Source organism: Octopus sinensis, linkage group LG27 (assembly GCF_006345805.1).
Source record: "Octopus sinensis linkage group LG27, ASM634580v1, whole genome shotgun sequence".
Classification (NCBI taxonomy): domain Eukaryota; kingdom Metazoa; phylum Mollusca; class Cephalopoda; order Octopoda; family Octopodidae; genus Octopus; species Octopus sinensis.
In genome coordinates this window covers 20,786,357-20,802,398 of record NC_043023.1, presented here as the reverse complement: position 1 = coordinate 20,802,398, position 16,042 = coordinate 20,786,357, and the positions used below count along the sequence as shown (strand labels likewise).

Here is a 16,042-nt window from a genome sequence, read left to right as displayed (position 1 = left end):
TCGGTCTCTTTTTGCCGAACCGCTAAGTGACGGGGACATAAACACGCCAGCATCGGTTGTCAAGCAATGCTAGGAGGACTAACACAGACACACAAACACACACACGCACATATATACATATATATATATACATATATATGACGGGCTTCTTTCAGTTTCCGTCTACCAAATCCACTCACAAGGCATTGGTCGGCCCGGGGCTATAGCAGAAGACACTTGCCCAAGATGCCACGCAGTGGGACTGAACCCGGAACCATGTGGTTGGTAACCAAGCTACTTACCACACAGCCACTCCTGCGACTATATCATCATCATCATCATCATCGTTCAGCGTCCGCTTTCCATGCTAGCATGGGTTGGACGGGTCAACTGGGGTCTGTGAAGCTGGAAGGCTTCGTCAGGCCCAGTCAGATCTGGCAGTGTTTCTACGGCTGGATGCCCTTCCTAACGCCAACCACTCCGCGAGTGTAGTGGGTGTTTTTAACGTGCCACCTGCACAGGTGCCAGACAGAGCTGGCGAACGGCCATGAACGGATGGTGCTTTTACATGTCACCGGCACGGGGCCAGGCGATGCTGGCAACGGACACGAACGGATGGTGCTTTTACGTGCCACCGACACGGGGCCAGACAGAGCTGGCAACCGGCCACGAGCGGACGGTGCTTTTACGTGTCACTGGCACGGGGGCCAGCCAAGGCTGGCAACGGACACGGACGGATGGTGCTTTTACGTGCCACCGACACGGGGCCAGACAGAGCTGGCAAACGGCCACGAACGGATGGTGCTTTTACGTGCCACCGACACGGTTGCCAGACAGAGCTGGCAAACGGCCACGAGCGGACGGTGCTTTTACGTGTCACTGGCACGGGGGCCAGCCAAGGCTGGCAACGGACACGGACGGATGGTGCTTTTACGTGCCACCGACACGGGGCCAGGCAGAGCTGGCAAACGGCCATGAGCGAATGGTGCTTTTACGTATCACTGGCACGGGTGCCAGACGAGGCTGACAGCGGACACGAACGGATGGGTCACTTAACCCCTGCTTTCTGATATATGATTTGATTTTGATTGTTCTCACTGGTCTTGCCGGGTCTTCTCACGCACAGCATACTTCCACAGGTCTCGGTCGCTGGTCATTTCCTTGGTGAGACCTAGAGTTCGAAGGTCGTGCTTCACCACCTTATCCCAGGTTTTCCTGGGTCTACCTCTTCCACAGGTCCCCTCAACTGCCAGGGTGTGGCACTTTTTCACACACCTATCTTCGTCCATTCTCGCCACATGACCATACCAGCGCAATCGTCTCTCTTGCACACAACATCTGATTCCTCTTAGGTCCAACTTTTCTCTCAAGGTACTTACACTCTGTCGACTATGAACACTGACATTACACATCCAACGGAGCATACTAGCTTCATTTCTCGCGAGCTTACGCATGTCCTCAGCAGTCACGGCCCATGTTTCACTGCCATGTAGCATGGCTGTTCGTACACATGCATCATACAGTCTGCTTTTTACTCTGAGCGAGAGGCCTTTAGTCACCAACAGAGGTAAGAGCTCCCTAAACTTTGCCCAGGCTATTCTTACTCTAGCCGTTACACTTTCAGCACACCCACCCCCACTACTGACTTGGTCACCAAGATAACGGAAGCTATCAACTACTTCTAGTTTTTCCCCTGGAAAGTGACGGAAGTTGTTTTCTGCAGATTTTCAGAGGTTAATGCTCCCGAGCATCTGCCACATACAAAAACCATCTTCCTAGTTAGCCTTCCTATGACATTGCTGCACCTCTTATGTGTCCATAGCTTACACTTGGTGCATCTTATAGAGTTTCTACCTACACCTTTTCTACAGATCGAGCAGGGCCATCTACCTGAAGGCGTTTGTGATTTGTCTACCTTCCTACTTATTAGGACTTTGGTTTTAGCTAGGTTGACTCTAAGGCCCTTCGATTCTAAACCATGCTTCCACACCTGAAACTTCTTCTCCAGTTCTGATAATGACTCAGCAATTAGAGCAAGGTCATCAGCATAGAGGAGCTCCCAGGGGCATCCTGTCTTGAATTCCTCCGTTATTGCCTGGAGGACTATGATAAATAGGAGGGGGCTGAGGACTGAGCCTTGGTGGACCCCTACCTCTACCCGGAATTCTTCACTGTACTCATTTCCAACCCTCACCTTACTAGCAGCGTCCCTGTACATGGCTTGCACAGCTCTCACTAACCATTCTTCTATTCCTAGTTTCCTCATTGACCAGCATATGAGGGATCGGGGGACCCTGTCAAAGGCTTTCACCATGTCAACAAAAGCCAGGTACAGGGCCTTATCTTTGGCTAGGTATTTCTCCTGCAGCTGCCTTACCAGGAATATAGCATCAGTGGTACTTTTCCCTGGCACGAAACCAAACTGCATCTCATCTAAACTAACTCTCTCTCTAATTAGTTGGCTTATGACCCTCTCTGTAACCTTCATCACCTGATCCAACAGCTTGATACCTCTGTAATTATTTGTATCTAGGGCATCACCTTTACCTTTGTAGCAGTTGACTATTATGCTGCTACACCAGTCATTGGGTATGACTCCTTCATGTATCACCTGATTAACTATACAGGTGACTAGGCTATAGCCGACACTACCAGATATTTTGAGCATCTCTGCAGTGATACCTGATGGGCCTGGGGCTTTCCCTGTCTTCATGCTTCTAATTGCCTTAGCTACTAAGGAACTATCAACCCTGATAGCTGGTCCCTCTGTTGGGTCAACGTTCGGCAGACTCTCTTTATCCCATTCATTTTCTTTATTCAGCAACCTTTCATAGTGGCGTCTCCAAGCCTCTCTCTTTGATCCTCGTTTAGCGCAAGTGAACCATCTTCCATGCGAACACACTTCTCTCCCACCACATCACAATTCTCTCTCACACACTGTCTTGCAACGCGAAACACCTCCAGTCTTTGGTCCTCACGGCGCAGAACATTGGCAATTTTTTCTTATCTGCTTCCCCTCTGGCTAGATAGACCTGTCTCCTAGCTTCCTTTTTAGCAGTCTGATACAATTCCCTGCTACCACCATTCTTCCAGTGCTTCCAAGTCTGTCTCTTTTCTCTAATAGCCCTGTCTACGACACTGTTCCACCACCACGTTACCTTGGGACGAGAGGGGACTTTGCACCAGCCACAGATCTGGTCAGTGGCTCTCAGCAGGTTGTCCCTTAGAAACGTCCAGTTGTCCTCTACATCATGTGATACACTATCCCCTTCTACTTCGTCAAAGGCTTCAAGTAACATGTCTCTAAATCTCTGTCCATTCACAGGATCCTTAAGCTTCCAGATCCTTCTTCTCCATGTTGGTCGTCTTCTGGTTGTCCTCCTACTCCTGATCCTAAAGTCACTAACTACCAGTCTATGTTGTGGGGTGCATTCTTCGCCTGGGAAGGTTTTGGCATTTATAAGTAGCCATCTCTCCCTTTGCCTGGCAAGGATGTAGTCAATTTGGCTGGTATGTTGGCCCGATCGGTAGGTGACTAGGTGGCTGGTAGGTTTCCTGAAGTTAGTGTTGCAAATCATAAGATTATTTGCATCGCAGAACTCCAGCAGCCTGGTTCCCTCCTCGTTGCGGGAACCAGAGCCATAGCCTCCATGTACGCCGTGGAAGCCCCCAGCATGTCGTCCAACGTGACCATTGAAGTCACCAGCCACAAAGAGAAGGTCTCTGTCGTTCGTCAACAAGGTAGTCTGCAGTAGAGTGTCATAGAATCGGTCTTTCTGTCCATCAGGTAGCCCCGACTGAGGAGCATAGGCTGATATAATGGTTGCTAAACTATGATGAAGCGCTAATCTAATCTTAAGTATTCTGTCGCATACTCTGATTACCTCAATTACTTTATCTACCCATTTCTCAGCGATAAGTATACCCACGCCTCCAACCCCGTCAGTGTTCCCTGCCCAGAAAATCTTGTACCTGTGTTCCTTGCCTGTGAGGAACCTAGCAGAACCTCCTCTCCACCTTACTTCTTGCATACAACATATATCCACACGTCTCCGTTCAAGCATCTCAACTATCTCGCCAGACCTACCTTTCAGTGTGCCAACGTTGAGGGTGCCAACCCTGAGGGTGTGGGAGGTATGGGCCCTAGAGACCCTGCGTCGGTGGACAGTAGCTTCATGTACCTGCAACTTGGATATATATATATATACATATATGTGTGTGTATTTCGTCTGTCTTTACGTTCTGAGTTCAAATTCCGCCGAGGTCAACTTTGTCCTTCATCTTTTCGGGTTTGATAAATTAAGTACCAGTTGCGTACTGGAGTCGATCTAATCGACTGGCCCCCTCTCCAAAATTTTCGGGCCTTGAGCCTAGAATTTAAAAGAATGTGCGTCATCATCATCATCATCGTTTAACATCCATTTTCCGCGCTAGCACTGGTTGGACGGTTCGACCGGGGTCTGGGAAGCCAGGGGCTGCTCCAGGCTCCAGTCTGATCTGGTAGAGTTTCTACGGCTGGATGCCCTTCCTAACGCCAACCACTCCGCGAGTGTAGTGGGTGCTTTTTACGTGCCACCTGCACAGGTGCCAGTGGGGGTCCGGCATCGGCCACGATCGGTTGGAGCTTTTAACGTGCCAGCAGCACGGAAGCCAGCCAAGGCGGCGGCGCTGGCAACGTTCGAATGGTGCTTTTTATGTGCCACCGGCACAGAAGCCAGTCGGAGCGGCGCTGGCATCGGCCACGTTCGGATGGTGCTTTTTATGTGCCACCAGCACAGAAGCCAGTCGGAGCGGCGCTGGCATCGGCCACGTTCGGATGGTGCTTTTTATGTGCCACTGGCACAGAAGCCAGTCGGGGCGGCGCTGTGTGAAAAAGAATGTGTTTTGAAAGGCACAACAAAGCACTATTATAATTGTTATAATTTAATCCTCCATGGTCTGATATAATATTTTGAGATATAAAAATTCCTTCTTCAGATATTCCTAGGAATTGATCGAGTCACTGCTACAATCGGTTTTCCAACGGTATTTTTTTTATTTGACCCAAATTTAAGGTTTGTTCTGTAACCAATTCTTCTTGTATCAAAATACATACACAAACCCAAACATATTAAACACACAATAGGCTGCAGTTACTCTAGAGAAAACATTCTCTCTTTTGGTAACAGAGAAATGTTACTTCTGTAACAACCATCAAGTAAAGAGACGAAAGCAGATCTTTATATCTGTGACATGACTGAGACAAGGCATGTTGCCTCTGTTACAGGTGTCAAGTAAAAGAAAGAGAGCTTTCTATTTACTGTTCCACCTTTATAAAAATTTCATAGCTAAGCTTGGTCACAGTAACAAAAGATATTTCATAGATTTTCTAGGCTGAACTGAATTTAACCTCACATGTTGAAGAAGTGGATAAGTTTATCAAAGTGGAACAAAGTTGACAAAGTATAATGAGTAATCATAATAATTTGGACACTCGAAAATCTATCTCTGCAAAGTTTAATTTAACCCTTTAGCATTTAAACTGGCCATATCCGGCCAAAAGTATTCTGCTTGTTTTATGTTCAAACTGGCCATATCTGGTCTCTCACACCAACCCTACAATATCATCTTAAAAATTAATAGCTACCTCATCAAAATCTCATAACTACAAGATAATGCATGATTAGTTCAAAACAACGAGGATAAAAAAACATTAACTTTTGCAGAATAATGTGAACACCAAAGGGTTAAAGAAACCATTATTGAGAAACTAACAAGGAATCAGTCGGGTGTGGGGCACTAAACTACACTTATGCCACGTGTTCTTCCTTTGTGGTGTTCTGTTCTGTTTTGTATTTGGGGGTCACCGTTTACGTCAATATTTGACAAATTTACAATATTCTTGAGTATAAAAAAATAATAATATAAGTTATTGTGTAACATAATTAATGAGCGAAGCATTTAAAATACAATAAACAGTAAATATGCTGAAATTACAGGATGTGATATTCAAGAAAGAATAATGTTTAGGGTTGTCAGGAGTTTTGGTATAAGGGGTCCTTACACCAGGGAAAGTAAATACATGAGTGGGAGGTAAATATTGAAAGAAAACACAGAAAATCTCAACTACAAAAGCTGCCCTTTCTCTTCCTCCCTCGCATGAATAGGTTTGTGTTTCGTTAAGTTACTATTTTCAAAGAATGATTTACCACAAATATCACAGGGATATGGCTTCTCTTCTATGTGGACACGGTTGTGTTTCTTTAAGGCATCACTTTGAGAGAAAGATTTACCACAGATATCACAATGATATGGTTTCTCTCCTGTATGAATACGTTTGTGTTTTATTAAGTTACTATTTTGAGAGAATGATTTGCCACAGATATCACAATGATATGGTTTCTCTCCAGTATGAATACGTTTGTGTTCTATTAACATGGTATTTTCAGAGAATGATTTACCACAGATATCACAATGATATGGTTTCTCTCCTGTATGAATACGTTTGTGTTTTATTAAGTTACTATTTTGAGAGAATGATTTGCCACAGATATCACAATGATATGGTTTCTCTCCAGTATGAATACGTTTGTGTTCTATTAACATGGTATTTTCAGAGAATGATTTACCACAGATATCACAATGATATGGTTTCTCTCCTGTATGAATATGTTTGTGTTTTATTAAGTTACTATTTTGAGAGAATGATTTGCCACAGATATCACAATGATATGGTTTCTCTCCAGTATGAATACGTTTGTGTTCTATTAACATGGTATTTTCAGAGAATGATTTACCACAGATATCACAATGATATGGTTTCTCTCCTGTATGAATACGTTTGTGTTTTATTAAGTTACTATTTTGAGAGAATGATTTGCCACAGATATCACAATGATATGGTTTCTCTCCTGTATGAATACGTTTGTGTTCTATTAACATGGTATTTTCAGAGAATGATTTACCACAGATATCACAATGATATGGTTTCTCTCCTGTATGAATACGTTTGTGTTTTATTAAGTTACTATTTTGAGAGAATGATTTGCCACAGATATCACAATGATATGGTTTCTCTCCAGTATGAATACGTTTGTGTTCTATTAACATGGTATTTTCAGAGAATGATTTACCACAGATATCACAATGATATGGTTTCTCTCCTGTATGAATACGCTCGTGTCGCTTTAAAGTGTAACTTTGAGAGAATGATTTACCACAAGTATCACAATGATATGGTTTCTCTCCTGTGTGAATACGTGTGTGGATTGCCAAGGCACTATTTTCAGAGAATGATTTACCACAGATATCACAATGATATGGTTTCTCTCCTGTATGAATACGTATGTGCTTTGTTAAGTCACTATTTTGATAGAATGATTTACCACAGATATCACAGTGATATTGTTTCCCCCCTGTGTGAATACGTTTGTGTTTCTTTAAGTCGTTACCTTGAGAGAATGATTTACCACAGACATCACAAGAATATGGTGTCCCTGTATGAATACGTTTATGTATAGTTAACAAACCACTTCGAGAGAATGATTTACCACAGATATCACAATGATATGGCTTCTCTCCCCTGTATGAATACGTTTGTGTCCAATTAAGTGAATATTTTGAGAGAAAGATCTACCACATATATCACATTCATGCGTTTTCTCTCCTGTATGAATATGTCTGTGTCTAGTTAAATGAATACTTTGAGAGAATGATTTACCACAAATATCACAGTGATATGGTTTCTCTCCTGTATGAATACGTTTGTGGGAATTTAGGTTACATTTGAGAGAGAAAACCTTTTCACAGATGTCACAGTCATATGACAATTTTCCTTTCTCTTTCATTTCAGAGGAAATCATTCCTTTACGTTTCTCACACTTTTCCATTATTTTCCCCTCAAATTCCAGTAAAAATATTTTTCTTGTTTTATTCTTACACTTTACTCCTTAGAAATACTTCTACTGTTGTATTTCAGTGATGTTACCTTTGTTTAGCAGCAATTACATAAATTCTGTTAAGTTTCACCAGCAGAGGGGCTCCTCTTTTAGACACTCCAGTCAGTGATGTTCACAAACTTGGCTAATAGTATTATTTCAGAGCAAATGTTTCACAGCAATTCTACAACAGATTTGTAGAAACAATGTTATACATCAGTTTTGTATAATATTTTGCTTTAGTCTTTAACAAAACGGTAAATATTGAGGATGTTTCTTCTGTGATGTCAATGTCATCCGATGTTCTGAAATTATAGAGAAACAACAGTGTAAGGTTTAGAGGCTATGTAAAAAATACAGATTCATTTCTGTTGATGTCAAAATAAACGTTCAACAACTGAATAATTTAATTTATTAAAATTTACATCAGAGAATCTTGTGTGAAGCTTACGTATCCACACATATCCATAGTGTACTTTTTTTTTATGGAAGCACTCCATCGGTTACGACGACGAGGGTTCCAGTTGATCCGAATCAACAGAACAGCCTGATCGTGAAATTAACGTGTAAGTGGCTGAGCACTCCACAGACACGTGTACCCTTAACGTAGTTCTCGGGGATATTCAGCGTGACACAGAAGGCCGGCCCTTTGAAATACAGGCACAACAGAAACAGGAAGTAAGAGTGAGAGAAAGTTGTGGTGAAAGAGTACAGCAGGGATCACCACCATCCCCGGAGCCTCGTGGAGCTTTAGGTGTTTTCGCTCAATAAACACTCACAACGCCCGGTCTGGGAATCAAAACCGCGATCCTATGACCGCGAGTCCGCTGCCCTAACCACTGGGCCATTGCGCCTCCACCCATAGTGTACATACACACACACACACACACATCTACGTATACATATGTGTGCTGTGTGCACAGATCTGTTTCTGCCTGTCTGAGAAGCTGAAGTGAAAACCGCATGGACCTTGTCTGTCTTCTCACCTTCTTAAGAGGACTGAGGTAAAATTATACAAATGTGTCCAACTGATTAAATTAATTCCATTTATTTTTTTTAGGCAGCTGAGGATAGCTCTGCATTTAAATTGATGTAATGATTGCATTGTTCAATGAAATGGTGTCGCTTGAAACGATCGTACTGCATCACCTCTGGATATCCTGTTGCTAACTTTGATTTTATTCACCTTATTTTGAAACTGTACGGATAACACCACACAAATATCTGGTGCTTGAACTTAATTCATCTGAATCTCAATTAATTTGCTATATCTTTTTTTTTTTTTTACTTGTTTCGATCAAATCGACCCCGGGACTTATTCTTTGTAAGCCCAGTACTTATTCTATCGGTCTCTTTTTGCCGAACCGCTAAGTGACGGGGACGTAAACACACCAGCATCGGTTGTCAAGCAATGCTAGGGGAACAAACACAGACACACAAATGCACACACGTATATATATATATATATATATATATATAATATATATATATATATATATATATATATACGACAGGCTTCTTTCAGTTTCCGTCTACCAAATCCACTCACAAGGCATTGGTCGACCCGAGGCTATAGCAGAAGACACTTGCCCAAGATGCCACGCAGTGGGACTGAACCCGGAACCATGTAGTTGGTAAGCAACCTACTTACCACACAGCCACTCCTGCGCCTATATATATATATATATATATATTAAAAATTGAGGATAAAATCTTTAAAAGAAATTATCAGTAGTCAGCGTGAAAAACCTCGTAAGAGAAAAAATCCGTAAATTCTTCCTCTTTGAAAATATTCATTCATATTATATTGAGGGTACTACTAATCGTAGATACCACACGCTAAGAGGGACCAATGCGGTCAAAACTACTAAAAATAAAAAAAATTTTACCGAATGCAAAAACTTCAAAACACATCATTTTAAAAAAAGAATTCAGTTACATATCACATGTGATTTCACATAGAAAAGTCTCATACCTGAAAGTAAAGAAGAGGATAATCTTTTTTATTTTTAATCATCACCACTTAATGTCCATTGTCCATGCTAGCATGAGCAGGTGGGGGGTGGGGAAATCCAGTCTGATTTGGTATGGTTTCTACCGTTGGATGCCCTTCCTGATGCCAACCACTTTACACAGTGTGCTGGATGCTCTTATGCGGCACAACACAGATGCTTTTACATGGACCACACAAAGCACGTTTACACGTTGCTGCATAAGTGCTACTACCCGTCTCCACGCAGGGACTTTCACATGGTACCCACCATGGGTACTTTACACAACCACATCTTCTTGAGTACTTCCAGGTGCCAGGTGTGTCGGTCCTCTCTCATCTCACCTGAAAGGTTGAAATTCCTGAGGGTTGTTCTTCAGTATTTCATCCCATGTCTTCCTGGCTCTCTCATATCCATCCACTGATGCCCTTCCTAACGCCAACCACTCCATGAGTGTATGTATATATATATATATATATATATAGAGAGAGAGAGAGAGAGATGGATGTATAGATGGATGGATGGATAGATGGATGGATGGATAGATAGATGGATAGATAGATGGATAGATGGATAGATAGATAGATGGATAGATGGATAGATAGATGGATGGATGGATAGATAGATGGATGGATGGATGGATAGATAGATAGATGGATAGATAGACAGATAGATAGAGATGGATGGATAGATAGATAGATAGAGATGGATGGATGGATGGATGGATAACACCCTCTATTTATGAAGCTGTCAGCATCCATCTGCATCACATGACCAAACCATTGCAGCCTCCTCTCTTGCACACAGCAACAAATTCCTCTCATGCCTAACTTCTCTCTCAAATATGTACACTTCCATAACACATCCAGTGGAGCATACAAACCTCGTTCCCTTCCAAAACCTTCACTCGTCCCCTGCATTCAGGGACCCTGTCTCTCTACCATGTAGAATTGCTCTCCATAGACATGCATCATACAATCTTCCTTTCATTCAGAAAGAGAACCCTTATGGGGTCAACAGAGGCAACAAAGTCGGTGGCTTGGGGTATACATCTGTAGTTATGCCTTCTTTTCACACTCACACAAAAACGGAAGTTTGGGATCCATGAAAATCCAGGATTTTGGAAAATTCCTCCTCACTTCTTCTTCTTTGCAACAGAGATCGCCATGGCAACTCTTTTCTCTACTTTGTCTTTTCAGTACAAAATGAAACGTAATTTTTCCATTTCCAAACTTGGCATCGATGGACAGTTTAGAAGGTAGTTTCCACAGAGAGAAACACAAACCAAACCCATACAGATCATAGTCATCTCTTTCCCATACCTAGAAATAGCAGCCAAATCCCACACAATTCATAGTCATCTCTCTCCCATACATAGAAATAGCAGCCAAATCCCACACAAAACAAGGATCTCTCTCCCATACCTAGAAATAGCAGCCAAATCCCACACAAAACAAGGATCTTTCTTCCATAGCTAGAAAAAGCAGCCAAATACCACACAGTTCATAATCATCTCTCTCCCATACCTAGAAATAGCAGCCAAATCCCACACAAAACAAGGATCTCTCTTCCATATATAGAAATAGCAGCCAAATCCCGCACAAATCAAGGACATCTCTCATTCATAAAACATCGAAAAGACACAAAGAATTGAGGGGCCAAAAACCGAAAGTCTACAGAATTAAAAAAAAACCATTGAATCTTTTCATTGTTTAATACTTACGCAAATGTCTGGTAAAGGATAGTGTTGTTTATATATGTGTGTATATGTGTCTTAGTCCAGAAATACATTAAAAGAAATAGAAATCTATTTTTTTTCAGCTGATTAAAAGAAATTCATTCAATGGACATTAACCGGAAGTCAACAACATCAAGGAAGGAGCACCTTCAATGCGCATGCGTATTTCCCCTCCTGAAATATTCCAAGCAGCAAAGCCTAATTATCTCCCTTTACGTATCCTTATTTTCAAGGTTCAAGTTTGTTGCTTGGTAAAGAATTGTTCCCTACTTTGCGGGCCGTTGCGAGAGAGAGGAGGCAAAAGGTGAGAGAGGAGACGTAATGCTTTCATGTATAAAGTTACAAAGAGAAGGGGAGAGAAAGGGAGGAGGCAAATGTTTTGAAAGAGAAAGTAGATATGTTTAGGAGAGAGGGAGAGGGAAAGAGAGAGAGAGAGAAAGTAAAAGGAAGACAAAAAGAGAGAGAGAGTCAGAATGATTGAGAGGAGGTGGAAAAGGAAGTGATATATAGATTTAACGAGAGAGGGAGTCATCGCGATAAGAGAGAAAAAGAGGCGGGGCAATATGTAATGAAGTGTCAGGGAGAGGGGAAAAAAGAAATAATAATATGTATGTTTAATGAGAGAGAGAGAGAGAGCGTGTGCGGTGGGAGGGGATAAAAAAGAGGCAGAGAGAAAGATAGAAAGAAAGAAATAGGGAAGAGATAAAGTGAATTGTATATATTCATATTGAGAGAGGGAGAGTATGAGGTGAGAGAGAGAAATCAGGGAGGCTGAGCTATGCAATGAGAGAGAGAGAGAGATAAGGAGAAGCAGAGGGAGGGAACAGAGAGATACAGAAATATACAATGAGGTAGCTATGTCCTTCCTAGTTGCAAATATCAGGGCCATTGACTGGTGTTTCTAGCATGGTTTTAGACTACTTAAATCAGTATTAAAACCATGCTTCTGAAAATGTTCTTTACTCTTCTATGAAAAAGAACAACAATTTAAAGGCCATTGGCTGCTGTTTCTAGCATGGTGTACGAACATATCTTGTTTGATTTTATATATAAATCCTTATGTGTCCTTCACTTGATATACGATGTAGTGAATTTCGTGTCACTTGCTTATTGCTTCTAGCATAAAGAATGACCACATATGGGATGCTTCTTCAAGAGTCCTCAACTTTGTATGAAAATCAATGCGCAATTGGGAGCCACTGGCTGTTATATCTAGCATGGTATGTATTCATTGGAGAATATTTTTAGTTATGCTACACTTTTCTATGAAAAAGAATGTAAATGTTACTGTTATTTCTAGCATGAAGTGAGGCCACCTTTAGGACAGTGTTTCACAGATCATTCTTAAAGTGTCCTTCACTTGCTTATTGCTTCTAGCATAAAGAACGACCACACCCTAATCCTAACCCCCCCCCTCAACGTAAGGGTAGGTAAAGGGAGATAATTAGACTTTGCTGCTTGCAATATTTCAGGAGGGGAAGTACGCATGCGCATTGAAGGTGCTCCTTCCTTGATGTTGTTGACTTCCGGTTAATGTCCATTGAATGAATTTCTTTTAATCAGCTGAAAGAAAATAGATTTCTATTTCTTTTAATGTATTTCTGGACTAAGACACATATACACACATATATAAACAACACTATCCTTTACCAGACATTTGCGTAAGTATTAAACAATGAAAAGATTCAATGGTTTTTTTTAATTCTGTAGACTTTCGGTTTTTGGCCCCTCAATTCTTTGTGTCTTTTCGATGTTTTATGAATGAGAGATGTCCTTGATTTGTGCGGGATGTGGCTGCTATTTCTAGCTATAGAAGAGAGATCCTTGTTTTGTGTGGGATTTGGCTGCTATTTCTAGGTATGGGAGAGAGATGACTATGAATTGTGTGGGATTTGGCTGCTATTTCTAACTATGGAAGAGAGATCCTTGTTTTGTGCAGGATTTGGCTGCTATTTCTAACTATGGAAGAGTGATCCTTGTTTTGTACGGGATTTGGCTGCTATTTCTAGCTATAGAAGAGAGATCCTTGATTTGTGCCGGATTTGGCTGCTATTTCTAGGTATGGGAGAGAGATGACTATGAATTGTGTGGGATTTGGCTGCTATTTCTAGGTATGGGAGAGAGATCCTTGTTTTGTGTGGGATTTGGCTGCTATTTCTAACTATGGAAGAGTGATCCTTGATTTGTGCGGGATTTGGCTGCTATTTTTTCTATGGAAGAGAGATCCTTGATTTGTGCGCGATTTGGCTACTATTTCTAACTGTAGAAGAGAGATCCTTGTTTTGTGTCGGATTTGGCTGCTATTTCTAGGTATGGGAGAGAGATGACTATGAATTGTGTGGGATTTGGCTACTATTTCTAACTATGGAAGAGACATCCTTGTTTTGTGTGGGATTTGGCTGCTATTTCTAGCTAGGAAAGAGATATTCTGTGATTTCTGTGATATTTGGCTGCTATTTCTATCTATGGAAGTGATCGTAGTTGTTCGTGATTTGGCTGCTATTTCTAGCTATGAGAGTGAGATGTCTAAGAATTATGTGGTATTTGGCTGCTATTTCTATCTATGGAAGTGTTCGTAGTTGTTCGTGATTTGGCTGCTATTTCTAGCTATAGAAGCTACCTTCTGCCTTCTTCGTCCTTGCCTGTTTAGATTGTTGTGTGTTTTAGTTTGAGAAATATTCTCAAATACTTTCCAACCACTGAAATGTTTGGACACCAATACTTTATTTTAATTTATCGATTGTTTCTCAGTATTAATATCGATCTGTGTGCCAAATTAATTAGTAATTTGTTTCCTCATAACTTTCTGAAATACCTTTTCAGATGGTGTAGGTAAGAATTATGCAGGAATCTGTTGTGTAAAGAAAAGTACAACTGAATGGAGGTTGTGGATAATTTATACACGTCGACTTTATTTCCTCATACCTGTAGATAGAAAATTATGCTGAAAAATAAGGTGGAACGTTGGAATTTCTCGTCAACATAAGCTTTATATTAATTGCTTAAGGCGGCGAGCTGGCAGAAACGTTAGCACGCCGGGCGAAATGTTTAGCGGTATTTCGTTTGCCTTTACGTTCTGAGTTCAAGTTCCGCCTAGGTCGACTTTGCCTTTCATCCTTTCGGGGTCGATAAATTAAGTACCAGTTACGCACTGGAGTCGATATAATAGACTTAATCCGTATGCCTGTCCTTGTTTGTCCCTCTGTGTTTAGCCCCTTGTGGGTAATAAAGAAATAGGTATTTCGTCTGCCATTACGTTCTGAGTTCAAGTTCCGCCGAGGTCGACTTTGCCTTTCATTCTTTCGGGGTCGATTAAATAAGTACCAGTTACGCACTGGGGTCGATGTAATCGACTTAATACCTATGTCTGTCCTTGTTTGTCCCCTCTGTGTTTAGCCCCTTGTGGGTAATAAAGAAATAGGTATTTCGTCTGCCGTTACGTTCTGAGTTCAAGTTCCGCCTAGGTCGACTTTGCCTTTCATTCTTTCGGGGTCGATTAAATAAGTACCAGTTACGCACTGGGGTCGATGTAATCGACTTAATACCTATGTCTGTCCTTGTTTGTCCCCTCTGTGTTTAGCCCCTTGTGGGTAATAAAGAAATAGGTATTTCGTCTGCCGTTACGTTCTGAGTTCAAATTCCGCCTAGGTCGACTTTGCCTTTCATTCTTTCGGGGTCGATTAAATAAGTACCAGTTACGCACTGGGGTCGATGTAATCGACTTAATACCTATGTCTGTCCTTGTTTGTCCCCTCTGTGTTTAGCCCCTTCTGGGTAGTAAAGAAATAGAGTATTTGTTTTGAGGTTTCCCAGGTCCTCTCCCCACCCTCTTCTTGCTTTGCTCGCATTTTTTTTTTATATTCATTTCCTACACATCTTCTTTTTTTTTTATCCTGTTGCACTATTTTTCTTTTCTGATTTTTGTTTCTGGGTCAAGTTGTAAACATTACCCACAATTTTTGAAAATTTTCTTCATTATGTATATGAAAATGATGGGGGTGGGAAGGCCATTTATGAAGACGTTATGAAAAGCTGATTTCCACCCCCTTCTAAGACACCAAACCCCATTACAATTCTTGGGTGTTCCTTGTATTCCTGTAAAAATCTATTGCTAATTGGATCTTTTCCTTTTCATGGGCAGATCGATTAATTAATTTTTTTTTACTAAACACTTTGAAACTTCGGATACTGCTAGGATGTGTCATATAAAACATCTTTTACTCTTAGCGTTGCTGAGAAAAGTTTCTATTTTCAAAGTTATTTTGTGTTAAAGTTGTCGTATTTCGGTAATTTCAACCAATCAATGATGTATATTCAGCTGCATAATATTACTGCCGTTGTTTGTCAACAACTTCTGGCAGTGTATATACACACATATGTATACGTTGATGCTTGTGTGTGTATCATCATCCTCATCA

At 41.4% G+C, this 16,042-nt stretch overlaps 1 protein-coding gene across 2 annotated transcripts in view; it reads right to left on the bottom strand.

Annotated features, from left to right (window-relative positions):
* Window positions 1-11,763, bottom strand: part of LOC115225283 (E3 ubiquitin-protein ligase MIB1-like) — an 85,731-nt gene extending 73,968 nt beyond the window's left edge. The window contains exons 1-2 of one of the 2 annotated variants that reach the window (XM_029796221.2): window positions 11,610-11,763; window positions 7,946-8,200 (exon numbers count right to left, since the gene is read on the bottom strand). The gene's annotated coding sequence lies outside the window, so the exon portion shown is untranslated. Of the gene's footprint in view, window positions 1-7,945; window positions 8,201-9,870; window positions 10,290-11,609 lie in introns of those variants that run through there. The other variant, XM_036514406.1, reaches the window with a different exon arrangement.
* Window positions 11,764-16,042: the final 4,279 nt, after the last annotated feature.